At 41.6% G+C, this 17,918-nt stretch overlaps 1 pseudogene across 1 annotated transcript; it reads left to right on the top strand.

Moving 5' to 3' along the window:
• The first annotated feature begins 11,456 nt into the window (after nt 1–11,456).
• On the top strand, nt 11,457–11,964 carry LOC309839463 (cell division control protein 42 homolog; annotated as a pseudogene). The gene has a single exon. The product of its transcript is annotated as a cell division control protein 42 homolog (transcript).
• Nucleotides 11,965–17,918: the final 5,954 nt, after the last annotated feature.

Genomic DNA, 17,918 nt, shown 5'->3' with positions numbered 1-17,918 from the left:
ACAACTAAAGCATCTGCTGTAATGCCATTGGCTAAATCAGCGAGGGTTGGGACTTATTCTCTGCCCACAGTAAACCCTGGTAAAGGAAGGGAAGGAAGGAAGAATTGAGAACAAATAATCCATTCTTCTACGCTCCCTCTTCTTTTGAGAAATCAACCATGTGATTTCAGTGTGTTTTCTCTCTCCACAGATTACATTGTTATCTGTTCAGTTGCTCATGTTAGAAGCCTAGGGTATAAGAGAAGTTCCAGATTGGGAAGGAAGGAGCATTTGTTCAGTTTGAGATATACTGAGTTTGAGCTGACTATGGGATAGTCAGAGAGATGAGGAGACTGTTGACTATATAGATCCAAATCGAAACTATTGTGGTTATTTTCTCACTCAAGTTCCTACAGGTTTTATGAGTGGGGCTGATGACAAGTGTTACTAATTTCTTCGACTGAAGGCCACTAAGTTGTCCTTATGCTGTAACTCTTAAGTTTTTCTGTATTCTGAACCAAGACTGGTCCTCTTACCTTTCATATATGACTCTGTGGGTTGTTAAACGTCAACATCAAGGTTCTCTGTGTGAAATTCCCATGCAGATTTTGTTGACTTCAGAGAAGTTATATGACTGAAGGGCATTAGCAGGTCATATTTTTCAATGTAGACCTGCTTTAGTGCACCATTTGTAAAGGTTCTCCTGAAAAAGGATTTTCTGTGTTTGTGTAAATACACTTGTGTCATCATATCTCATGCAAATTGTCTGTATTGATTAATGGTCTCTTGTTTGCTTCCTTTTGCTTGTTGTATTTATAGCTCACATTACGTATAATTGTTGGACAACATAATATGAACCAGATGGCTTCATTATTCTGTGTTTCACATTTTGAATTTTAAATTTCACATTGGACTGCTTGTCAGCGGCCAGCTGTGTCCTGGAGGAGGAGATAAGGCCAGACCGTAGTTGAAAGATCCTGGGTCCGATACTGTGGACAGTAAGCGCTGTCGAGGTGTTAGCATTTGAGGTTTCTTCTGGCCCTTGGTTTCACTTGGGAATTCAGAGTGGAAGGCCAGAGAGAGAGAGACTGGACGTCAAAGGCCTTCTGAACCACTCAGCTGGCCTGTGATTGCAATGTGTTTGAAAAGACTCTTTACCAATAAGCCCACAGAATCTATTATATGTTAGGAATTTTGACCACAGGTAGTAATTTTCAAAAATACGAGTATCAGTCAGGGGCCCAGCAGGAGAGAGATGGTATATTCAAATAGGATAATTGAGGAATGGTTCCTTAAGGGACTATTTCCAATAGCATGGGTTAAGGAAAACAAGGTTCAGTGAAGTAATATTCTAGACTTGAATGAGCAAGAGGGAGGAGACCCAGAGAGCAGCTACAGGTATAGGAGAGAGTGACTGGGCCATAGGATGGCCAGACATTTGGCCTCCCTGATGTGGGTGGGCGTCATCCAATCTGTTGAAGACCTGAGTAGAATAAAGGGGCTGAGTAAGAGGGAACTCCTCCCGTTTGACTGCTGAGCTGGGACAAGTCTTTTCTGGGCTTGGACTCGGCCTAACACATCAGCTCTTCCTGGGTCTTGAGCCTATTGGCTTTTGGACTGGAACTTACTTCATGGGCTCTCCTTGTTCTCAAGCCTTCAGACTCACACTGGAACTCTTCTGGGTCTCCAGCTTGCCAACTCACCCTGCAAATCTTGGGACTTCTCAGCCCCATAATCATGTGAGCCAATTCCTTATAATAAATCTCTATTCGTCTCTCTGTCACACACACACATCCTATTGGTTCTGTTTCTCTGGAGGACGCTGACTAATACAAAGGCCAAGGCAACTGGTGCTGTGGCCTTTCTTAGACATATAGACATCCTGGCAGGGAAGACATCATAGGCAGGGAAGGAGCTGAAGGAATAAATACTTAAATCTCACCCTTCTCCCTGGTGCCTCCAATTGGTTGAACTCGCCTGGAAGTTCTAGAGCAAGGGAGCCAGTGGAGGCAGTCTTTAAAGAGTCTGGGATACAGAGCAGGATGGAGAAAGGTGAAAAGTGGGTCTCGAAGGGCTAATGGAGCCTTTCCATATAATGTATCTAAAACGACTATTGTTACCACTTTCTTATATAGCCTCCCAGAGATATGCTATGCATACAAAAGCATATATGGTGCTCTTGGTAATTTCCATGATATTTCAAAGTCTTCCAAAAATATCAGTTTGATGGCTGCATAATATTAAAAGCCTTTTACTATGAAATAGTCTTACATAGATGTTACACTTATATAATATAAATATATTAATGAATGACACTCCTGTGTATCCCATCACCCTGCTTAAGAACTAGAACACTGCCCAAACTTCAGGACTGCTGTGGGTGCCTTCCCAGTTCCATTGAATGAAGGTTAACCATTATTTTAAACTGTATTATCATTCCTTTGTGATAATAATTTCATTATAATATTTCTGAATATATATGTGTTCCTAAACAATATATTGTCAAACTTTGTATGACTTCGGCATTTATGTAGTTTCAAATGTATTTGTGTAGTTTGCATGTAGACTTCTGAGAATCGATTTTTATACTTAACATTATAATTTTGTGATTCATCCAAGTAGATGTATTTTATTTAATTTTTGATGCTGTATAGTGTTCCATTGTGTGTATATACTAGAATTTGTTTATTTTACTGTCAATGGACATTTGTCATTTTTACCTTTTTATAGTATTGCTATCCAATTTCTGTGTGCATTTGTGCCAGAGATTCTCTAGGCCAGATACCTGGAAGGAAAGAAACTGGGTTATGGTGATTATCTTCAACTTTACAAGGTAATACCATACTATATTCCAAAGTTGTTGTTCTAATATTCACTCCCCATTGCCAGTGTATTAGTTTTGTTGCTCCGTATCTAAACACCTTTAATCATGAAAACATAACATTAATAGAGTGAAAAGGCAAGACACATAATATAAGAAGAAAATTTTCAACACATATATTGAACAAAGGACTGATAATTCAGTTTATCAGTGAGAGAAATACAGACATCTCAACTTTTAAAAGTGGGCAAAAGACTTGAACAGATACTTCATAAAAAAGGATTTCTGAGTTGCCGATAAACATATGAAAAGGTGCTTCGCTCATTAGTTCTTCAGGGAAATGCACATTTAAGACACAATGAGAAGCCTCCTCTGTACTCCCCAAATCCTAGCACTAGGAAAACTGATCTTGCTAAGTGTTGGCCATGATGTGGAGTACCAAAAACTCTTTTTCTCTACTGGTGGTCATGTATCTCAGTACAACCACACTGGAAACTTGGTAGTATCTACTAAAGCTGAACATAGGCATAGCTATAACACACAATTCCATTCCCAAAAGAAATTCCTCCAAAATGTCAGTAATAGCATTATTCATCAGAATCAAACACTGAAAATAGCCCAAATGTCCATCAAAAGTTGTATACACTTGCAACAAAATGGATGAATCTCACACAACTATGGGGAAGAATGAAAGATACTAGATACAAAAAAGAACATTCTGTATTTTTTATATATATATATATAAAATCCCCCAATGGACAGAACTGACTGATGGTAATAGAAGTAAGGATGATTAGTTAGCTTCGGGGAAGGTGATGACTTGGAGTGGACATACTGGGGGCATCCAGGACTAATAATATTCTTTATCTTGTTCTGAGAATGAGTACATGGGTAAATTCATTTTGTGGGAGTTCAATGAAGTATGTACTTATGATTTCTGTACTTCTGGTACTTATGTACTCTTCAGTAAGAACTATCTTGAGGGGACTTCCCTGGTGGTCCAGTGGTTAAGACTCTGAGCTCCCAATGCAGGGGCCTGGGTTTGATCCCTGGTCAGGGAACTAGATCCTGCTTGCATGCTGCAACTAAGACTCTGCAGGTCGCAACTAAAGATGCCACATGCTGCAACTAAAAAAGATCCCGCGTGCCACAACTAAAGATCCCATGTGCCGCAACTAAGACCTGGTGCAGCCAAATAAATAAATATTTAAAAAAAAAAGAACTATCTTGAAAATGCCATATGTTTGGAAATTAACAAACACATGTCTAAATGATCATGAGTAAGAAAAGAAATCATGATGGAGATTTAATAATGACAATACTGCATATCAAAACTTGCAGGTTAAGTGGTACTATAAGGGAAATTTATAGTCTTACATGTTTACATTGGAAAAGAAGAAAAGCTTATAAATATGTGTGGTGTCCAAATATAGCAATAAAACCTTTTCTAAAAAAAGGATAAAGAAAGAAATAACAATAAATGGAATAGAAAACAGACACAATTTAAAAAACTCAACAAAGACCAAAAGTTGATCAAGAAAACAAAAAAAGAGAAAAAGCACATATAAACAACTTTAAGGATGAAAAAGGAGGACATAGCTACAAGAAGTCCAACCATGTCTACCTGTACAGATTTTGTTTTCCAAAGATCACCCTGCTTGGGGAATGTATTATAGAGGAACTTGAGTGAATGCAAACAGAGTAGTTAAGAGTTTATTGCTGTAATCCAGGTAAGATGTAATGTAGCTTTTATTGGGACTAGAGTCTTGCTTAGGGATGACACTCACATTCTAAGGTTATCCATTTACTGTCTTAACTTTTCTTCTAATATATATATATATATATATATACTTATTTATTTATTATTATTTTTTTGTTTTGCGGTACGCGGGCCTCTCACTGTTGTGGCCTCTCCCGTTGCGGAGCACAGGCTCTGGACGCGCAGGCTCAGCGGCCATGGCTCACGGGCCCAGCCGCTCCGCGGCATGTGGGATCTTCCCGGACCGGGGCACGAACCCGTGTCCCTTGCATCGGCAGGTGGACTCTCAACCACTGCGCCACCAGGGAAGCCCGCCTTCTAATATTTTTATTGTTTTATTTTTACACTTAAAACTGTAATCTTCGTCTGGAATTTAAAAATATATAGTAGGAGGTAGAGCTATGGTGTTTTTTTTCAGATGGAAAACCATTTAACGTAATACAACTCGTTTAAAAATAAATTGAAATACCACCCTTGTAAATTAAGTTTCTGTATTTACTTGAATCTGTTTCTGAATTCTGCATTCTTTGTTCTACCATGAATTTGTCTCCTCCTATGCAGATACTGTACAGCAGGTTTTACAGTAAGTCTTAATATCTGGGAAGATAAATTACTCCCCTCAGAATTTTTCTTTTATTTTTCCTTGGTTTTATTTTGTTACATTTATTCTTCTATATAAGCTTTAAAATAATTTTACCCTTTAAAAAATTCTGATATTCACGCTGATTGGAATGGCGTTTGTATTTTAATTTTAGAAGAATTGACACTTGTCTTCCCTTCCAGAAACATGTTCTAACTTTCCGTTTATTCAGGTCACCTTTTCTTTGCCATGAATATAGATTTCAGAACTTGACTGTAATTATGTTCAGCATTTTATGTCTTTCACTTGAATATTTGAAAGTAATATTCATTTTACATTATGCACTTTAACAAGCAAATAGTGCTCATTTAGTTAATCCCTTAATAGTCTAAACATTTCCAACATTTCAAGTATGTCATTTTGAATATGGAAATTCTTCTTGCTCTGAGAATTACTGAAAACCTCTGATTCATGATTAGGTTGAAGAGAAGGAAAAGTATTAAATTTAGATTAATCAGTAGGGGTGAGGGATAAATTGGGAGGTTGGGATCGATACATACACAATACCACGTATAAAATAGATAACTAATAAGGATCTAATTATAGCACAGGGAACTCTACTTGATACTCTATAATGACCTATATGGGAAAAGAATCTAAAAAAGAGTGGATATATGTATATGTATAGCTGATTTGCTTTGCTGTACACCTGAAATAAACACAACATTGTAAATCAACTATACTCCAATAAAAATTATTAAAAATAATAAAATTAGACTAATCAACTTAATATAACTTAACAGACAGTCATGTGTAACTTTTGAATATGTTATGCACCATTGTCTCTTTTACAGATGCCTCTTTGCAGCTTTTCATTTCATCATGTAGCAAAGACACAGGGGATTAGTTTGGGATTTGAATCAAGTTATCTTCATAGTTTCTGAGTGAATCAGGTTTACAAGTTCATCCAGAATTATTCAACAGTCAATAAAGAAGGTGCATGGACATCTAACATCCTCCACTCCCCCTGTAACCACCACCGTGATGCTTAGAGAGGAAAGAGACTACTTTCAAATAGCAAGACTCCCAATGAGTGGGAATGATCAAAAGGCGTTATCAACACGAGCAGTTATTTTTCTTTTATGTTTCAGTGAGATTCTCGTCTAGCAGAGTAAGATGACAGATGCAGCCCCTACTTATTACTTGGGTTTCCCTACAGAAATGATTCTGGAAACACCAACAGGCTTGCATCCTTACGTGAGGCAGAGGATCTTTGGAGATGGACATAGAAGGTAAGTGAAGGGGAACTAATCAACACTCTCCTTTCTCTTGCCAAAGACAAATCCTTTTTTTTTTTTTTGGCGGTACGCGGGCCTCTCACTGTTGCGGCCTCTCCCGTTGCGGAGCACAGGCTCCGGACGCGCAGGCTCAGCGGCCATGGCTCACGGGCCCGGCCGCTCCGCGGCATGTGGGATCTTCCCGGACCGGGGCACGAACCCGTGTCCCCTGCATTGGCAGGCGGACTCTCAACCACTGTGCCACCAGGGAAGCCCTTTTTTGGGCCATACCCCTGCAGTGGAAGCTCGGAGTCTTAACCACTAGACTGCCAGGGAAGTCCCAAATCCGTTCTTATTTAGTGAAGACAGTGCCCAAACCAGAAACTGCAAAACTGTGAAAGGGAACTATTTTGGGAAAATATTTTTCTTGTTGCCGTTATCTAAAATGAAGCAGCCATGAGAATACAAGGGAAAATCTAAATATGGTATTTTGGGGGGAAGGGATGACAGGGTTACTTTTCAGTATATTTTAATTGAAACAAGACGTGAGTTGGCTCTAGTCACACAGGTGGAGTGGGGCTCCTTTGTGACAGTGGATCGCAACCCAGGCTACACATTAGAATCACCTGAGGTGATATGGAAAATGCTAGTGCCTCAGCTCAGCCCTCAACAAGTTCTTACTCAATTGGCCTAGGATTGGCCTGGGCCTGGGTCTTTTTTAAAACCCCTAGTAAGTCCTAATGTGGAGCCAGTGATGAGAACACTGTTTTGGAGAAATTACCAAGGGTTTGGGAGGATCAGTATTTTTTTAACAATGTGTGAAACAAAATCACTGCCAGATTTGGCAGGAGATTGCAAAGTGACATGCCAATAGAAAGTATGATAGTAAACCTCTATTTTAGCTTATTTATTAGGGAACAACCAGTGTCCTGCTAGTTAACTTTGGGGGGCTATTTTTTCTAAGTTAGACTTTTCATACTGAAATAATACTTCCATCAAATGAACATCATTCCCTCACATTTGTCATTGTTTGAAGTCATATCTTGACCTTCCAAAATGCCTTTAAAATTTCCTTTTGAGTCAGTTAAGTGTTACTCCTTCCTGGAACAGATAACTGGTTTAAGTGGTTTTTGGAATGTTCTCTGGTTTGATTTATGACCGTGAAAGTGAAACCGCACAACTTGGATGGGACTTGAACCCAGCCAAAACCCAGACTGGGTCTTGAACCCACTGTCTTTTCATTGAAATCACACACCTGGTCTCAGGACTTAATGAAGCTCAGGTCCTTTATATTTCAACTTAGAAGGAATTCAGCCAGTGGCAAAGTGATAGGTAAGTAGATTGATTTAGAGAGATACGCATTCCATAGAATGTGGTCCATCTCAAAAGGCAAGAGTGACCCTGGGAGAAACACATTCCACAGACAGTGTGGGCCATCTCAGAAAGCGACAGCCTCCAAAATACGGGGTGTTTAGTTTTTAGGGGCTGGGTAATTTCATAGGCTAATGAGTGGGAAGATTATCCCAACCATTTTGGAGAAGGGTTGGGGTTTCAAGGAATTGGGCCACTGCCCACTTTTTGCCCTTTTATGGTTGGCCTTGCAACTGTCATGGCAGCTGTGGGTGTGTCTTTTAGCTAATGTATTACAATGAGCGTATAATGAGGCTCCAGGTCTACTGGAAGTCGAATCTTTCACCATCTTGGACCTAGTTAGTTCTAACCAGTTATGTCATATCCTCAACGGCTATGTCATTCTTTAAGGGTTGTGCCCTGCCCCCTTCCCTCCTGTTTCAAAAGGAGCCTGAAATTGTGCAGTTGTTGGTTACTTGAAAATTTTTCTTGAAAAATTCTAAGGAAATGGGCAAGACTTTAGCTGACTAGGGGTTCTGTTTTCAGCATCTTATTCAGCTACTGCCTAATTCTATTTTGTCTCCTGTATAATTGTTAAATATTCATTTTCTGCCTGTATCTGAAATTCATGAGTGATATTGCTCTGTATTTTCCATGAGTGATCCTTGTTTTCAGCCTGAAGAGTCTTTCCTTTTCTTTCTTGTTTTTAATTTCCCAAGAGCCTTCTTAGAACTCGATTTTTATCCACCCGTGATATCCCAACAATTTATGTTGGTCCTCTAAGACCATTGCTATAGGACTCAATGGTGTTCTCTTATCTATAGGTGTTGTTTTTGATTGATTTGATGCTGGACTCCAAAAAAACATTTATGTTTAGAAATTTGGAGATTTCCTGATGCTGCTTCATGGCTGGTTCTCCCCTGACATAGAGTAGGAAAAGTCCCAAGTGCTCTGTCCTGCAGGACAGCCCCACCATACACGCCCCCCCGCCCCCAACTTCACCCATGGCTGGAGAAAGCAGGCTTTTCCTAGAGCTCCCTGTGTCTGTGCCCTCTCCCTCTCTCCTGAGTTGCGGCCTACCCTCGAGCTTGAGCTGAGATATACAGAGAGAAGAAAACCTAGGAACTCTCTTCCAGGTCATCATTTAAGACCTGGGTTCCTTACCCAGTCCTGCTGTTCTTTATTCACTGTAGTAGGCAGAATAATGCCTCCCCACAGAAAAAGATGTCAATATTCAAATTCCTGGCACCTGTGACTATATAACCTTACCTGGCAAAAGGGATTTTGCAAACTTAATTAACTTAATGATTTTGCGATGAGATTAACCTGGATTATCTGGGTGGGCCAATGAAGTCACAAGGGCCCTTATAAGAAACAGGCAAGAGAGTCAGAGGTAGTGGAGCTGTGGTAACAGAAGCGGAATTAGGAGTGCTGTGAGTCAAGGAAGGTAGGCAGCCTTTGGAAGCTGGAGACAAGGAAACAGAAGATTCTCTAGAGCCTCCGGAAGGAACACAGCCTTGCAGACCCATTTTACGTTTCTGACCTCTAGAACCGTAAGAGAACTTATCTGTGTTATTTTAAACCACTAAATTTGTGATAATTTGTTTAAGCAGCAAAAGAAAGCTAATTCATCCACCTTTCGGAGTCATCTGGTAGTTGCTTTATGGATTTTGTCTAGGGCTTTTTGTTACAGTCAGAGGGAGAGATGTGTTACCGGGCCCTTTCTAGATTCTTGGACAGCATTACCATAGATATAAATGAATATCGCTTCCACAAGACTCTTAGGCAAGCAAAGCTTTTTGTTAAAAGAAAGAGCTTGTGCACAAGGGAGAAGGCAGGAAAAAAATGCCAGCTCCCGGAGTAGAAGGGGCGAGTTGCTTTTATAACAAAAGGGAGGGTTTGTCTCATTATAACTGATAGTTTTGAGAAGTCGTTAAACTTTTTGATCAGCAACAGATGGCTCCACAGTGGCTATCGGGAATAGGGAGCGCTTCTGGGAGGGGAAAGGAGTGCCTCAGAATTTTCTGCAAGAAAGCACAGGAGTAGATAAGGTTAAAATTTATAGTTGAGGGCTTCCCTGGTGGCACAGTGGTTGAGAGTCCGCCTGCCGATGCAGGGGACACGGGTTCGTCCCGGTCCGGGAAGATCCCACATGCCGCGGAGCGGCTGGGCCCATGAGCCATGATGGCCGCTGAGCCTGCGCGTCCGGAGCCTGTGCTCCGCAACGGGAGAGGCCACAACAGTGAGAGGCCCGCGTACCGCAAAAAAAAAAAAAAAAAAAAAAAAAAAATTGAGCTTCTTGTCTTATGGCAACTAGGTATACTTGCTAGTGCAACAGAGACAAAGGTAATTTTCTATTCCCGGGAGCCTGGTTTTTGTCTCTGGGGCTCAGGCCTCCAGGGCCTTTGTTCTTTAGCTTGCAAGGCCTGTTTTGCCCAAGGCCATTCCCTAGTCCTTCTCCAAAATGGCTGTGCTCTTTTCATCCAGTCTTCGATGGTGTGGAGTGTCCTTACTCCAGCTTGAGTGGAACCAGAGCCCATTATTATTTTTTTTTAATTAATTAATCTATTTATTTTTGGCTGCGTTGGGTCTTCATTGCTGTGCGCGGGCTTTCTCTAGTTGCGGCGAGTGGGGGCTGCTCTTCCTTGCGGTGCGCGGGCTTCTCATTGCAGTGGCTTCTCGTTGTGGAGCATGGGCTCTAGGCACATGGGCTTCAGTAGTTGTGGCTCGCGGGCTCTAGAGCGCAGGCTCAGTAGTTGTGGCGCACGGACTTACTATTATTCAATGAGGCATTTACTATACTCCTTCCTAAGAGCACCAGGTGGGGAACACGTTTTCTAAACTAGATCTAGGAAGTGGGATGTGGAATCAATCTATCCTCCTCCCCTTAAGGGCTGTCCAATAGTTAATGAATTAAAAAAACATGACTAAATAAACAAATCCCACACACAGTCCCCCACCCAGAAAAAGGAAAAAAAAAAAAAAAAAACCCAGAAACTAGATGTCCCAGATTACTCGCCAAAGTGGAACCCGGGAACAGCTTCAACAACCCAAATTAGTCTGTTACAGAGTCATCACAAGCATGCCTTGCTTTCAAACAAAAAATAATTTTTTTGAAACAACAAAATAAAAACTAGTACTGATCACTTTTCTGACCATACACTATTACTCAAAATTAACTAGTACTGAGAAGGGGAAGGGGGCCATAGCTATGGGCCTTGTCTCACACGCGTGCGTGTGGGTAGGTGCAGGGCAGTTGTCATTATTGCAAAAATGAATTTTAATTTTTTAATCTTTAGTTTGATTTAAACATTGCTTTTAGTATATCATGAGTGATATTTGCAACAAAAAGAATAAAATGCCGAGGAATAAACCTACCCAGGGAGACAAAAGACCTGCATGCAGAAAACTATATAAGACACTGATGAAAGAAATTAAAGACGACACACATTTTTTCAGCTGTCTATGGGCTTCATTCTGTCCACCCACTCAGAAGTCGCCCATGGCCATAAGCAGTTTATGAGCCTTTCGTAAAGACAGTCTTCTGAAATCAAGAGACTCTGTGTTAAAATGGAATTTTGGTTTTGCTTTTTTACGGCAAAGATAAATGCAGTCATTGAGATAAATAGGCTCTTACAGCAAGTTCCGTTTGTTTTTTTTCCGAAAAGCTTTGGAATTATTTTAGTGATCATGGGGTATAAAGAGTTAGACCTGCGGTGTCCATATGTACCGACTGTTTTTGACAACTATGCAGTCACAATTACGATTGGTGGACAGCCTCGTACTCTTGGACTTTTTGATACTGCGGGGCAAGAGGATTATGACAGATTACGACTGCTGAGTTATCCACAAACAGATGTATTTCTAGTCTGTTTTTCAGTGGTCTCTCCATCCTCATTCGAAAATGTTAAGAAAAGTGGGTGCCTGAGATAACACTGTCCAAAGACCCCTTTCTTGCTTGTTGGGACCCAAATTGATCTCAGAGATGACCCCTCTACTGAGAAACTTGCTAAGAATAAACAGAAGCCTATCACCCCAGAGACTGCTGAAAAACTGGCCTGTGACCTGAAGGCTGTCAAGTATGTGGAGTGTTCTGCACTTACACAGAAAGGCCTGAAGAATGTGTTTTGACGAAACAACCCTGGCTGCCCTGGAGCCTCCAGAGCTGAAGAAGAGCTGCAGGTGTGTGCTGCTATGAACGTCTCTCCAGAGCCCTTTCTGCACAGCTGGTGTCCGTATCATACTAAAAGCAATGTTTAAATCAAACTAAAGATTAAAAATTAAAATTCATTTTTGTAATAATGACAAATGCCCTGCACCTACCCACATGGACTCGTGTGAGACAAGGCCCATAGCTATGGCCCCCTTCCCCTTCTCAATACTAGTTAATTTTGAGTAATAATGTATTGTCAGAAAAGTGATCAGTACTAGTTTTTATTTTGTTGTTTCAAAAAAATTATTATTTTTTGTTTAAAAGCAAGGCATGCTGTGATGACTCTGTAGCAGACTAATTTGGGTTGTTGAAGCTGTTTCCGGGTTCCACTTTGGCGAGTAATCTGGGACATCTAGTTTCTGGGTTTTTTTTTTTTTTTTTTCCTTTTTCTGGGTGGGGGAGTGTGTGTGGCATTTGTTTTTATTTAGTCATGTTTTTTTAATTCATTAACTATTGGACAGCCCTTAAGGGGAGGAGGATGGATTGATTCCACATCCCACTTCCTAGATCTAGTTTAGAAAACGTGTTCCCCACCTGGTGCTCTTAGGAAGGAGTATAGTAAATGCCTCATTTAATAATATACTCCTATATGAAAGTTGCCTTTTCTCTCCACCCTTGAGTAGGTCCAGTATTTGATGAAACTCATGAGAGTGGGTGGAACCTGTCTTGCCCCTCCTCTTTTCTAGGATGCACTATATATGTGACTGACTCTCAAGGAAATTTGTTTGCCATTTGCTGATTTTTTTTTGAAGTTAATTTCTAACTTCTTTCACTGATAAGTGAAGAAAAGTATTGCACCTTTTGAAATACAGCAAATGGATTGAGTATGTAATGAAAAAACAATTTTTCCCTGTCAATCATTGTCTTAATATGCTGAGCATAGATGTGCAGCTTAAGGGTGTATGATACAGTGTTCTAAAACATAGCTGAAGACCTGGCATATAGAGGAAATCCGAGGGGTGGTGCTAGAAGACAGATGTCTGTGGGATGATTCACATCCTCTTTCAAGTTACGAGGGTAGAGACCTGCTTCATTAAGAAGCTGGGGGTGGGGTGGGGTAGGGTCGGGGTGGGGAGAACATTTAACCACATGGGGACCAGTCAGGGGAATCCCCTTATTTCTGTTTTGCATATGAGGAACCCTAGAGCAGCCAGGTGAGGCTCTCTAGTTTAATAAGAATCCTGGGGAGGGTCTTATGAAGACTCTTCATAAGCTGATAAAATCCCTGTTAACACTTTTCTTGGTTGCAGTGTCCAAGTCTTAAAAATGTTAGGTAATCTTCCCCACCTTCCCCAAATCCGAATTCTTCTAGATGTCATTAGTGTTGAACCAATGCTTTCTCATGTCTCAATTCTTTGTATATGCATTCTTTTCAGATGTATTAAATAAACAAACCCTTAAAAAAAAAAAAAAGGTGCCTGTGCCATGTGATAATAGGATAAATTCGATATGAAATTCACTTGGTCATGCAGCTGTTGGATTAAGAGATTCTTGAATTTTAAAAGTTATGGATGAGTTATTTCACATTTCGCATGTACAGTGAGACTTCATTAATCTTCTCACACTGCAGTATTACAAATCTGCTTAATACAAATTGGCAGACGATGAGCACTCCCTTAAATTCCCATGCTCAGCCTCCACCTCCAGCACTCTGTTGGAACTCTGGTCCCTCCAGTTCCTTCCAGATGGTCTTGGGAGTCTCAGGCAGGGATCTCATGAAGGCTCCAGGAAAGAGGTCCCTTGGCCGCCCTGTGGCGCCCATGTTTATGCCCTCTCCTCCTCCAGACCTCTGTGGGAAAGTCTCTTCACACTGTTAACGTCCAAGATAGCGGCTGGTTCTTTCACTGTTGGTGGTTTTCAAAGATGAGGCCAGAGCCGAGGTTTGTCCTGAAGCTGCCCAACCTCCAAGCTGAGGGCACTGATGTCTGCCTGGAGGGCGCAGTTTCCCATTGCTGCAAGATCCATGGGCAGTGGGTCCTGTTGCCTGTGAATGGAACTGCCACGGTTGGCACCTGGTGGTTCAGCTCTTGTGGGTTTTGTTCACTCCTTTGCTTTGGGCCCCTGGTTCTGGGACTGCATCGTCAATCCATGTGATCTGGATGGCCAACCTTCTTTGACCTTGTCCACTGTCCTGGTGCCCAAATTGTTCTCACACTTCTCTTCCCTTAGAATGAGTTTCTTTCTTTCCTTTTTTCTTTTTGGCTGTGTCGGGTCTTAGTTGTGGCATGTGGGATCTTTCATTGCGGCATGGGCTCTTTGTCGTGGCACGCAGGCTTCTCTGTAGTTGTGGCACACGGACTTCTCTCTCATTGAGGCATGCGAGCTTAGTAGTTGTGGCATGCGGGCTTCTTTGCCCCATTTCATGTGGGATCTTAGTTCCCCGACCAGGGATCGAACCTGAGTCCCCTGCACTGGAAGGTGGATTCTTTGCCACTGGGCCACCAGGGAAGTCCCTAGAATGAGTTTCTTTTAATGGTATATTTCCTTACATGCCCAAGGATCCCGTATTCTACCTCCCAAGCCCATAAACATACCTGATTTCTGTGGTGAACAAAATTTAGATTCAAGCTGAGTTCCCTCCTATACTTAAGGAGAACAGTATAAGTTACATGTTCCCTCCTTTTCATCAATCATCCTTAGTATAGTGCTGAGTTACCCAGTGAGTAGCGGCCATCTCAATTTTACTTTAATACTCAGCTCCCAGAAGAAAGGCAGGCACACAATAGGGATTCAAGGAATATTTGTCAAGTGAACGAGCTTTTATTTGAGGAAATCTTCCTTTTTGAGAACAAGGCTGTGTCTTTTTTCGGGTACCCTAATCAAGGTCAAATTTCAGTCTTTGTTCAGAGCATCTGTTCCTTTTGGCATTGGTGTCAGACGTCAGAATAGGAGCAGGACGCACGCCAACATAGCAGAATAGTTAAGAGTCAGACAAACCTGAGGCAGGATAGTGATTGGACGAGTTAGTTAACCTTTCTGATCAGAATAACATCTAAGCATAGACTTGTGAGAAGAATAAATGAGACAATGAGTCTGTAGCATTATATCTGTCACATAATATTTGCCCAACAGATGGTAGTTATTAAAAAATTCTATTGATATTTTTAGAGAAGAACAAGGATCCCAAGTGTTTGAATATCATTTGAGTTTGTCAATCTTTTTAAAAAATTTTTTTATTGAAGTATAGTTGAATTACAATGTTGTGTTAATTACTGCTGTACAGCAAAGTGACTCAGTTATACATACGTACACATTCTTTTTCATATTCTTTTCCATTATGGTTTATCACAGGATATTGAATATAGTTCCCTGTGTTATACAGACCTTATTGTTTATCCATTCTATATATACCAGTTTGCATCTGCTAATCACAAACTTCTAACCCAACCCTCTCCCACTCCCCTCCCCCTTGGCATCCACCAGTCTATTCTCTATGTCCCTGATTCTGTTTGTTTCATAGATAGATTCATTTGTGTTATATATTAGATTTCACATATAAGTGATACCATATGGTATTTGTCTTTCTCTTTCTGACTTACTTCACTTAGTATGATAATCTCTAGTTGCATCCGTGTTGCTGCAAATAGCATTATTTCGTTCTTTTTTATGGCCGAGTAGTATTCCATGTATATATGTACCACATCTTTTTTTTTTTTTTTTTTTTTTTGCGGTACATGGACGCGCAGGCTCAGAGGCCATGGCTCACCAGCCCAGCGACTCCGTGGCATGTGGGATCTTCCCGGACCAGGGCACAAACCCGTGTCCCCTGCATCGGCAGGCGGACTCTCAACCACTGTGCCACCAGGGAAGCCCCATACCACATCTTCTTTATCCATTCATCTGCTGATGGACATTTAGGTTGTTTCCATGTCTTGGCTATTGTGACTAGCACTGCAGTAAACATTGGGGTGCATGTATCTTTTTTTTTTTTTTTTGCGGTACACAGGCCTCTCACTGTTGTGGCCTCTCCCATTGTGGAGCACAGGCTCCGGACGCGCAGCTTAATGGCCATGGCTTACGGGCCCAGCCGCTCTGCGGCATGTGGGATCTTCCCAGACTGGGGCATGAACCCACGTCCCCTGCATCAGCAGGCAGACTCTCAACCGTTGCGCCACCAGGGAAGCCCTGCGTGTATCTTTTTGAATTACAGTTTTGTTTGGATATATGCCTAGGAATGGGATTGTTGGATCATATAGTAACTCTATTTGTAGTTTTCGGAGGAGCCTCCATACTGTTTTCCACTGTGGCTGCACCAACTCACATTCCCACCAACAGTGTAGGAGGGCTCCCTTTTCTCCACACCCTCTCCAGCATTTGTTATTTGTAGCCTTTTTAATGATGGCCATTCTGACTGCTGTGTGGTGGTACCGCATTGTAGTTTTGATTTGCACGTCTTTATTAATTAGCAATGCTGAGCAGCTTTTCATGTGCCTCTTGGCTATCTGTATGTCGTCTTTGGAGAAATGGCTATTTAGGTCTTCTGACTATTTTTCAGTTGGGTTGTTTGCTTTTTTGTTTTTGTGTTGTATGAGCTGTTTGTATATTTTGCAAATTAAGCCCTTGTTAGTTGCATCATTTGCAAATATTTTCTCCCATTCTGTAGGTTGTCTTTTCATTTTGTTTTTGGTTTCCTTTGCTGTGCAAAAGCTTGTAGGTTTGATTTGGTTTCATTTGTTTATTTTCGTTTTTATTTCTATTGCCTTGGGAGACCTAAGAAAACATTGGTACAATTTATGTCAGAATGTTGTGCGTATGATCTCTTTGAGGAGTTTTATGGTGTCACATCTTTTATTTTTTTTGGCTGCGTTGGGTCTTTGTTGCTGCACACAGGCTTTCTCTAGTTATGGCGAGGGGGGCTACTCATTGCGGTGCGCGGGCTTCTCATTACAGTGGCTTTTGTTGCGGAGCACGGGCTCTAGGCACCCCTGGGCTTCAGTAGTTGTGGCACGTGGGTTTCAGCAGTTGTGGCTGACGGGCTCTAGAGTGCAGGCTCAGTAGTTGTGGCGCACGGGCTTTGTTGCTCTGCAGCATGTGGGATCTTCCTTGACCAGGGATTGAACCTGTGTCCCCTGCATTGGCAGGCAGATTCTTAACCACTGCACCACTAGGGAAGTCCAATGGTGTCATGTCTTATGCTTAAGTCTGTCTATCTACCTGTTTATTTATAGCTGCATTGGGTCTTCGTTGCTGTGTGTGGGCTTTCTCTAGTTGCGGTAAGTGGGGGCTACTTTTCGTTACGGTGTGCGGGCTTCTCATTGTTGTGGCTTCTCGTTGCAGAGCACGGGCTCTAGGTGCACGGGTTTCAGTAGTTGTGCCACGTGGGCTCAGTAGTTGTGGCTTGTGGGCTCTAGAGCTCAGGCTCAGTAGATGGGGTGCACGGGCTTAGTTGCTCCATGGTATGTGGGATCTTCCTGGGCCAGGGCTCAAACCTGTGTCCCTTGCATTGGCAGGCAGATTCTTAACCACTGCGCCACCAGGGAAGCCCTTATGCTTGTCATTAAGCCATTTTGAGTTTATTGTTGTGTATGGTGTGAGAGTGTGTTCTAACTTCATTGATTTACATGCGGCTGTCTAGGTTTCTCAACACCATTTGCTGAAGAGACTGTCTTTTTCCCCTTGTATATTCTTGCCTCCTTTGTTGAAGATGAATTGACCGTAGGTGTGTGGGTTTACTTGTGGGTGAGTTTGTCCCTCTCATCTCTGAGTACAGATCTTGGAAACCATGACCCTTCAAATCTTATGCAAAGACAGTAAAAATGCTCCCCCAATTCCACACGATTTATATATATGGATGGGAATAATATTGCATCAAAATAGTCTGTAGGTCAATGTATAGGAGGGGTTTTTTGGTTATCAGTATTTCTGCTATGTCATTATTGCCTATCTGTGTTCCTGGGTTCAGAGGCTATTTAAATTTCTTGATTCTTACGCAGGCATGC

Source organism: Grampus griseus (genome assembly GCF_964374135.1).
Source record: "Grampus griseus genome assembly, chromosome: X".
NCBI lineage: Eukaryota > Metazoa > Chordata > Mammalia > Artiodactyla > Delphinidae > Grampus > Grampus griseus.
This window is presented reverse-complemented; position numbering and strand designations above follow the sequence as displayed.